This window comes from Rhinopithecus bieti, unplaced genomic scaffold (assembly GCF_001698545.2).
Source record: "Rhinopithecus bieti isolate Rb0 unplaced genomic scaffold, ASM169854v2 scaffold_13704, whole genome shotgun sequence".
Classification (NCBI taxonomy): Eukaryota; Metazoa; Chordata; class Mammalia; order Primates; family Cercopithecidae; genus Rhinopithecus; species Rhinopithecus bieti.
Genome location: NW_016808231.1, coordinates 2142772 through 2152589, shown reverse-complemented (window position 1 = coordinate 2152589; position 9818 = coordinate 2142772). Strand labels below are relative to the sequence as shown.

At 49.4% G+C, this 9818-nt stretch overlaps 1 protein-coding gene across 1 annotated transcript in view; it reads left to right on the top strand.

Moving 5' to 3' along the window:
- SPATA3 (spermatogenesis associated 3) overlaps positions 1–1777 on the top strand; it is a 14474-nt gene extending 12697 nt beyond the window's left edge. Inside the window, exon 4 of the mRNA XM_017886409.1 lies at positions 1724–1777. The gene's annotated coding sequence lies outside the window, so the exon portion shown is untranslated. The remainder of the gene's footprint in view (positions 1–1723) is intronic.
- The last annotated feature ends 8041 nt before the right edge of the window (positions 1778–9818 follow it).

Here is a 9818-nt window from a genome sequence, read left to right as displayed (position 1 = left end):
GGAGCTGGTTGCCATCATCACCATTATCATCATCATTATCATCATTACCATTTGTTAAATCAGTGACTTTTGATACCTGTAAAACCACTTAATATTTTTCTTTAAATCTGCTTACTTTTTGACTGGGAATAGTGGCTCAAACTTGTAATCCTAGACCTTTGGGAGGCCCAGGCAGGAGGATAACTTAAGCCTGGGAGTTTGAGACCAGCCTGGGTAACATACCAAGACCTTGTCTCCACAGAAAAAAAAAAAAAAAAAAAAAGTGAGAAGAAGAAGAAAGATTAAAAAGTTAGCCAGGCGTGGTGGTACATGCCTGTAATTCCAGCTATTTGGGAGGCTGAGGTGGAAGGATTGCATGAGCTCAGCAGCTGGAGGTTGCAATGAGCCATAATTGCACCAATGCACTCCAGTCTGGGTGACAGAATTCTTGAGACCCTGTCTCAAGAAAGAAAAAAAAAAAGGCCAGGTGCGGTGGCTCACACTTGTAATCCCAGCACTTTGGGAGGCCGAGGCGGGCGGATCACGAGGTCAGGAGATCAACACCATCCTGGCTAACATGGTGAAACCCAGTCTCTACTAAAAATACAAAAAAATTAGCTGGGCGTGGTGGCAGGCACCTGTAGTCACAGCTACTCAGGAGGCTGAGGCAGGAGAATGGCATGAACCCAGGAAGCCGAGCTTGCAGTGAGCCAAAATCACACCACTGCACTCCAGCCTGGGCAAAAGAGCAAGACCTTGTCTCAAAAAATTTTAAAAAATACGCCGGGCACAGTGGTTCACACCTGTAATCCCAGCACTTTGGGAGGCCGAGGTGGGTGGATCACCTGAGGTCAGGAGTTCAAGACCAGCCTGACCAACATGAAGAAACTCTGTCTCACTAAAATTGCAAAATTAGCAGGGCATGGTGGTGCATGCCTGTAATCCCAACTACTCGGAAGGCTGAGGCAGGAGAATCGCTTGAACCCGGGAGGTGGAGGTTGCAGTGAGCTGAGATCGTACCATTGCACTCCAGCCTGGGCAACAAGAGCGAAATTTCGTCTCAAAAAAAAAAAAAAAAAAGACTATTAGCTTACTTTTAACTGCCCAGGGAAGAACGTTAGCCAATGAAAGCCTCCCAGGAACCTGTATGAGAGTCACTGTGGGGGAGGGCGATAGGGGTGCATCATGGGGGTACATTAAGTTGTGCTGAGCTCATAGGCTCAGCTCTTAATTAACAGGCGGTTTGACATCCTTCACTGTCCAGGGAGCGAAGAACCATCTGACAACAGTGGCGTCTTTCCTTTTTGGGGAAAGATGCTTCTAGAATGTTCTTTCCTAAAGTTTGGTGAACCTCTCCCTTGGCATCTTCCTCAGCTGAGGATGAAGCCCTGAAAGCAAAGGACTCCTTTCCCAGCCATTTTGGGCATTGAATGTGGTCAAACCACTGCAGTGTAGCTTTTGGGGGGTGAGACTCCATCATAGCTGCAGGGGAAGGCGCTGGCACCGATGAGATGAGCAGGAGCCAAGCCTGGCAAAAGGCATTACAGCCTGAGGGTGTGTGGCTGAAAGAAAGAGTGGATGCAAGGAATGGAAGAAATTTGAATCCTAAATAATTTATTTCTCCACAGAAGGATCACAGTTGCTGAACCCTCACCTGTGAGGCTGTGAAACTGGAAAGCCACAGGATTCCAGGTCACATGGGGTATTGTCTAAGCTGATTGGTCTGTCCTTGTTTTTCTTACAGATCCAGTTTCCATCAAAGGACCTGTCTTGTCACCAAAATTTAAAAAAAGAAAAAAAAAGAATTATGTTTCTTTAGCATGTTTTACTTTAGAGACATAAAAGTTGGACTTGGCAAATGGCTAGGAAGGGAGGTGTGGGGACCCCGGCGACTTTTTGAGCCGCAGGTCATGCAGAATTGGTGCCTGTCATTCCTGTTCAGAGCCACAGACCCCCGGTGGAGCAGCTTTCTCTGCACACACTCACAGAACACAGTGTTTGCTTTAGATGTTCTCACTCTAAAGGAAGGGATTATAAAGCTTAACTCAATAGCTAACGTAATTAGTCATCTGCACCTATGTCCCAGGGTAATCCCAGTTAGTGGGAATAGGAGGAATGTACAGGTTCGCCTCCAGGCCTGCACCCCAGAGGACAGAGGCCCTGTGCCCAGGAACACCATCTGTAGAAATAGGTTCTTTTAGGGTCACCTGTGATGGGGAGTGGCCTGCCATGCAGCCTTGTGTTTAGTGCTGGTGATGTGGCTATACCCTGCCAGTGCCTGGTGGGATTTTACCTCCAGCTCCTGAACAGCTGATTCGAAATCTTAGTTCAAGGTGATCCCAGCAAACACCAGTAGGGGAGAGGAATGTCAACGAGGGAAGGAGGCTGGGCTTGGTGGCTCATGCCTATAATCCCAAGACTTTGGGAGGCCAAGGCGGGAGGATGGCTTAAGCCCAGGAGGTCAAGGCTGCAGTGAGCTATGATTGCGCCTCTGCACTCCAGCCTGGATGACATAGCAAGACCCTGTCTCAAACAAAATAAAAAGGAACCACCAGAGAAAGGAGGACAGCCAGTACTGGTGAGTCCTAATGCAGTGGCCATTGAGGGCAGCTGAAGCCTGATCCTGCTGGGGCATCATGGGATGGGAGAAGGGAGAACACACACCACACAGCATAGTCATCCCACCTGACGGAGCTGAGGTATTTATAACCTCTTGGTCTTGGAGAAGGGCTGTGAGGAGGGAGGTGGTTAATTCCTCCACACTTTTGTCCCACTCTGGAGAGGAAGCCCCCAGGCAAACAAATGCAGATGCAAGGTGGGGGTCAGCCCACATGCACTGGAACGGTGACAGCTGACAGCGGTGACAGCGCATATGGTGTAGGAGTGGAGGGAGGACAATGCTGAATGCCTGTGAGGCATCCACAGACCCATGCCCAGGTGACCTGCTATGCCTCTAAGGATTAGCTAGACTGGGCAGCCATTGGGGAGGCGGGGAGCTGGTTTACCCACAACAGCACTGGTGTGATTGGGCAGGATGGGTCAGGCTGGAGCCCATTCTCCACCCCCCAGTCCCAGGATTTCCTTTGTGAAACAGGTGTGGGAGTTGCGTGGGGTCATGTTGTGGTCCTGTCCTGCAGGGTCAATAAAAGGACCTATAGACATGGTGGAAGGGACTGGGTACTCCATGGCTGCAGCTTCTGGACTGAAGACGCTTCCTTTTTCTGGCGTATTGAGGTCCCCCTTTTGTTGTAAATGTTGGACAACCTAACCCAAACTAGGCTTCAGCAAAATGAGAATGTATTAGCTCCTGTAAAAGTCAGGAGAGAGTTCTGGTTCAGAAGTGGCTTGCTCCAGGGGCACGGGCCATTTCCCTCTCTCTGTAGCAGAGTTAGTTCCATTCTAGCTGCAGCAGCAACAGCTCCCAGCCTACAGAGGTCAACTTTAGCAGAGAGGATGAGCCAGCCTGTCTCCCCGCAGCAAAAGGCATCACAGCTCTGACTAGGTCCTGTGTCCCTCCTGGTACCCATCACTGTGCCCAGGAAAATGCAGGGGGCTGATTGGCCAGGTTGGAGCTGCACAGCCTCCTTTGGAACATGAGGATAAAATCCACAGAAACCGTGAGCACTGAGCAGGGAAGAAAATGATTCTCCAACTGCAGTGTGGGTAACCTGTTACCAAAAGGGATGGGAATGGACGCTGGGCAGCTAAAACCAGCACATGCCCCCTCCAGTTGGCTGTGGGTCTGCAGCCAGGACCTGTGCTCACCCTCTGCTTCTCCCCTTTTCCCCCCACCACCACCTCCTCACCAGAATGAATGCTCAAGTGGCCAGGAGAGAGAATGCTCAGCTCCTCAAGCCGCTGACTTGCAGTGGATCCTGGCAGTTGGATCCCCCGGGCAGCAGTGAAAACTAGCCTCCTGTCCCCAGGGAAATGTGTGGGTACTGCTGGTTGTCACAGTGACTGGGGGATGCTGTGGGCTACTAGTGAAGGTCAAGAATACAATGCACAAGACTGACCACACAATAAAGAACCATCCCACCAAAACCCCAAGAGCATCCTGCCGGACAGTCACTGCCACCTGGTCTCATCTGTAGGTCTGTGGATGCTCTCCCACACTGGCCTTGCATTGTGGCTCACGTTGCCCGTCGTGGACCATAGGGATCCCCCTTGAAGAGTGGAAACTGCACATGCTAAACAACCACATGCCGGAGTCCCCATCTTCATCCTGCCGAGTGCAGTTCTGTTGATACATCCACTACTCTTGGTTAGGTCCTGGAGGCAGGGAGCAGGTTTTTTCTTCTCAAATCCTTCCCAGCACATGAATGAGTAGACCTGTCACCATCAGGAGCATTTTGGGATACATTAAGATTTGGCTTAGGCCATTGTATTCAGAATGGTTTATAAATGTGGTCACCGGAGAGGACTATTTTAAGTACAGCCAATTTCAAGCAACAGCCCCTGATAGGGGCTTTTGAGAGGGAAGTTTAGAGCTGGAAAGAAGAGTGAGCAGGTATATTTCCTATCACCATGCAGTAGCTGAGACTGCTGGGGCTGTGAGTTTGGGGACAGTCTGGCTGAGGCCAGGCCTGCAAGTTGTAGGGGCCAAGGCCCTTGGTCCCCTAAAGGTTCGCTGAACACTCACATGAGGCAAATTGATGAATAGGAGAAAGGCGTACACATGAGTGTGTATACATGGGAGCCTTCAGAATGAAGACAGAGGTACAGAGGAAATTGTCTTCATGCTTAGTTTCAACAAAGATGGACAGCCTTGTAGAAATAGGACTGGACAAAAGGGTGAGATTTAATGCCGACAGACTGTGTGGGGAACCCAGCAAGGCCTGTCTGTCTAGATTCTTCTCAGCCTCTCTGAGCAGCATTCCTTCCTCTGGGGCATGGGGCAAGATCTTCTCTGGAATGGGGGTCTCATGACTGACTGCAAACAAGGTAGGTCAGATCATTTTGTTATGGCCAGTTCTTCACAAGGCTGGGGGAAAATTCAAGTAATACTTTTAGGTTTTCTGACTAGCTTTGGGGAGAATGGGTTCTGGTTTCTATGGCACCTTGGGAAAGGATTGAGTTTGTATGGCTAGCCTTGGGGGAGACGGGACTGAGAGATAGGAAGGCAGGAGATCAGAGAAAAACTTTCCCTTCTGAGGCCTTGGTTTTGGGGTATTATTGTCTAAGCTCCAGCAGAGTCTAGCATCTTCACCAGGCTTAGCTCAAACCCTGGCTGTGAACATTGTCTCAAGACCATCAGTTGGCCTGGTGCAGTGGCTCACACCTGTAATCCCAGCATTCTGGGAGGCCAAGGCAGGCAGATGACTTGAGCCCAGGAATTGGAGACCAGCCTGGGCAGCATGGTGAAAACTCGTATTTTGTATTTTTCTAAAAAAAAAAAAAAAAATTAAAAAATTAGCGCCTGTAGTCCCAGCTATTTGGGTGGCTGAGGTGGGAGGGTCACTTGAGCCTGGGCAGTCAAGGCTGCAGTAAGCTGAGAGTGTACCACTGCAATCCAGCCTGGGTGACAAGAGAAGACCCTGTCTCAAAAAAAAAAAAAGAAAAGAAAAAGCCATCAATCAATTGGTTATTATTTATTTATTTATTTATTTGAGACAGTCTTGCTCTGTTGCCCAGGCTCAATCTCAGCTCACTGCAACCTCCACCTCCCGGGTTCAAGCAATTCTCCTGCCTCAGCCTCCTGAGTAGCTGGGATTACAAGCGTACGCCACCACATCTGGCTAATTTTTGTATTTTTAGTAGAGATGGGGTTTCGCCATTTTGGCCAGGCTGGTCTCGAACTTCTGACTTCAAGTGATCCGCCCACCTCAGCCTCCCAAAGTGCTGGGAGCCTCCGCACCCGGCCCAGTTGGTTATTCTTGAGATAGGTTGGTCCCAGCATAGTGATCCATCCAAATGCAGAAGAAAGTCCAGGAAGCCACATCCTCCTGTACCTGCCTGTCTGGTCTCTCCAGTCCACTGTGCCAGGGACACAGGACCAGGTGAGAAGTCCTTGGCTTTTCAGATACCACCTGGTCTCCATCCTCCCCACCCCCACCCTTGAGGACAGCCACCCTCCCACTGGCCATGAAGCCTGGCACCCAGGCCATCCCTCAGTCACAGAGTAAGTAAATACCCAGGATCCAGGGAACCAAACTGCCAGGTAAAGGCAGCCATGAGACTCAGGGGATACCTGCCATGCAACCTGTCCTGCCAAGGCCCCAGGCTCAGGGCCATGTTGGAGTCAACCAGGCCTGCAGCCACCAGTGATCCATCAGAGGAAGGACAGTGCTTCAGGCTGCTGGTACAGGCTCTGGCTTCGCTGGGAAACTCAGGAAGGCCCTCCGTCCCCAGGCAGCTCCCCCTCTGCATGTGCAAGCGCAGCATGTACTTATTACACCTCAGCCAGTCACAGGGGGTCGGAGCAAGGATTTGAACTGGAGAAGTGCCCTTGCCAATGTCCCAAGATGTCCCAAGATGTTTCTCCTGGCCAAAGCCAGAAGAAACGAATGAGGAGTACAGAGGAGCTGAAGGCTCCTGTTTGTTGGGAGTCTGGAGGAAAGGAGTTGCCAATCGCCAGCGGCAAGGAGGAAAGTGTCCAAGGCAGAGAGCCCGGTTGGTCCCAGCAGCAGAGCTGAGCCAGAGATCCAGGCTCAGGCTCCTCCAGGAGGGGCCTCGAGGTTGAGAATTAAAAAAGAAGAGCTCTGTTCAGGTCTGGGGAGTATCTGATCTCATGTAAGGAGTGCATCAAGGAGATGAGTGGAGAAGCCCATTTGTCTCCCGTTGGAGTCAGGATGAAGGGTCTGGGCTGACTAGCTCCAGAAGAAGCCGACCCTTTGGGACTGAGTTCTCCTTTAAACCTTTCTCTTCCTCTGTTCTGCCCTTCTCCTGCTGCCACTGCCAGCAGTCAAGCATGGACTGTGTATACCATATTCCGGGGAATCTGATTACACCCTGGACACTGATGTGTGGATTGCAGTCTGCTGCAGGATGACATGGGAGTTTAGTTGTTTTTTTCTAATGGGGCTCCATTCTGTGAGTCTGATAGGAGGTGCTTTTAATGTGCTGATAAACCAACCTCAGGAAGGTATTACGTACAGAAGATTCCCAAGGTTGCAGTTGATGAAAGAGACCTGGGCTACTGGCGGGGAACTAGGTGAGCCCCCATACCTGAACAGAGCTGCCCAAGAGAAGTGGAATAGAGGATCATGTGTCTGTTTTGTGCCTTTAGCGGTCAGAGTTTCATATGTATTTGGGGACGTTGCTTTCTCTGCGGGAACAAGCAAAAGAATCGTTTTGTTCTGATGAGATTAGGAATGAATCCAGTGAAAGAAACTTCCAACTCCCTTGTCCATCTCCCTTCATCCCATTCATTTGGCAAAACCACAACCCTGAGGCAAATCCAGTTCTCTGCCTCCTGCGCACTTGGACTCGTACAGCTAAACTTTGGGAAGCTCAGCCGTGCAGTGAATTTCAAACTCACTTGAAATTCATGACCATGGGCTCCAAGTGGGCCTTGATGCTGCCAGGGATCAAATCACATTTTATTCCCCAAGACACTTCTCTTCTGTACTCAGACCTACCCCTTCTCCTCCCTGTTTCACCGGACCTCCAAGCCTCATCACCGAGTCTCCCCACCTACCAGCACCCTCTTGAGTATCCACCCCACTTCACCCGAGGCAATGACTGATCTGATTTCTGTCACGAGAGATGCATAGACACATAATTTTGCCTGTTCTAGAAACTAACATAAATTGACTCAATCAGTTTGAACCTTTTTTACCTGGTTTCTTTCACTCATCTTAATATTTTAAACCTAAATCGTATTTCTATATATATCAATAGTTTATTCCTCTTTATTTCTGAGAAGTATTTCATTGTGTGAAAATGCCATAGCATGTTTATCTGCTCACCTGTTAATGGACATTCAGATTGGTTCCAGTTTTTGGATTTTTTTTTTTTTTTTTTTTCTTTTGAGACAGAGTTTCACTCCTGTTGCCCAGGCTGGAGTGCAATGGGGTGATCTCGGCTCACCACAACCTCCACCTCTCAGGTTCATGCGATTCTCCTGCCTCAGCCTCCCAAGTAGCTGGGATTACAGGCATGCACCACCACACCCGACTAATTTTGTATTTTTAGTAGAGATGAGGTTTCACCGTATTGGTCAGGCTGGTCTTGGACTCCTGACCTCAGATGATCTGCCCACCTCAGTCTCAAAGGCATGTTTTTAATTCTACTGGCATTTTTATTTTGGCTAATTTGCTGTCCATTTTATTAACTTGTTTGGTTAGTTAATATCCGACATAAAATCAAGGGTAATTTTTTTTCTTTTGAGGGTCTCGCTCTGTCCCCCAGGTTGGAGTGCAGAGGCATGGTCAACTCACTGAAGGAAATTTTCTTGGTGTAGGCTATAGGCTGGCCTTAGAATCAACTCGCCTGCAAAGGTGTCCTATTGTCAGGGACATCTTAACCAGAGTGACTCCACCTCGAATAAAGGCCAGATAAAGCCAGACTTGCTGGGTTACATTCCCTGGGGGTTAGACACCCTTCATAACAAGATGTTTGCAGTTCAAAGAAGGGGTTAGTTATGCTAACCAAATGGAGACCCAGCATGTCCTGGTGTTTAAAGAACAAAGCATCCTTCATTTGAGAATAAGTTTCACTTTAAAGGTAATAGTACTCTCATAAATTCTTGCTAAAATCAATAGTTACATTGGAAAATAACAATGCTAATAGCCTGTCACTAGCTGATCATAAGCCTTTGTTTATAAAGTCGACTATTCTTAGCCTTAACATCCCATGTAAGCAAGTGTTACATTTAAGTTAGGGGAATTCCTTCTCTTGCTTTCTGAGGACACCCTACTCTGTAATAGAGTAGTTTCTAATAAACTGTTTTAACTTTGCTATGCACTGCGACTCGCCCTCTTTCCCATATGAAATCCAGGAATTTGCTTTTGGGGTCTGGAGAAGACTGCTTTTTCCAGTAACACTGTGTGTGTTCCTGGCTTTGAGGGGCATCCTGGGGGACGGAAGCTGCCCATATGGACCCCTCAGCTCTGTGATCCCAGGTGCAAGATTGGGACAGCAACCTGGTGGCATCCCAGGGCACCTCTGGTACTCTACTGGTCTCCATCCTTCCAAAAGGACACCCCCCAAGAGGCTGACCACAGGCCACAGGGGGAGCACTGGGAGGACTGTATGTTTGGAGAGGGTGAGAATGGGGGAGAGGTGTTGGCCAAACGCTTCCATCTTTCTCACAGTGACCTCTCAAGTTACCTCCCTGGAGTGAGCCAAGGACCTTCAGTGCGCTCCTGTAATGGGGGTCAAAGCCTTTTGTGGGTCAGGTGTTAAGGTGCTCTTCCTTCTCAAGGCTCTCTTGGCCTCCTCAGAGCAAAGATGATCTAGGGATGGCCAAAGTGAGCACCAGCGAACCCTACAGGGAGTCCCAGCTGGGGAGAGAGGGGAGCACCAGCAAATCCTACAGGGACCCCCAACTGAGATGAGAAGGGAGCACCAGAAAATCCTACAGGGAGTCCCTCAGTTGGCAGCACCAGCAAACCCTACAGAGTCCCAACTGAGGTGTGAAGGATGGAAAGAAAGGGAGCCCACCTGAGTGGCAGTGGCTGGAACTATCAGCGCCTGCCACCACACTCGGCTAACTTTTGTTTTGGGTTTTCTTTTTTTTTTTTTTTGTAGAGACAGGGTTTCACCATGTTGACCAGGCTGGTCTTGAGCCACCTGCCTTGGCCCTCTAAAGTGCTGGGATTTCAGGTGTGAGCCACCGTGCCCCACCAGGACCTAGTCTTTGAGATGCCAGGGCAGGGAATTAGGGGAGGTGTGGG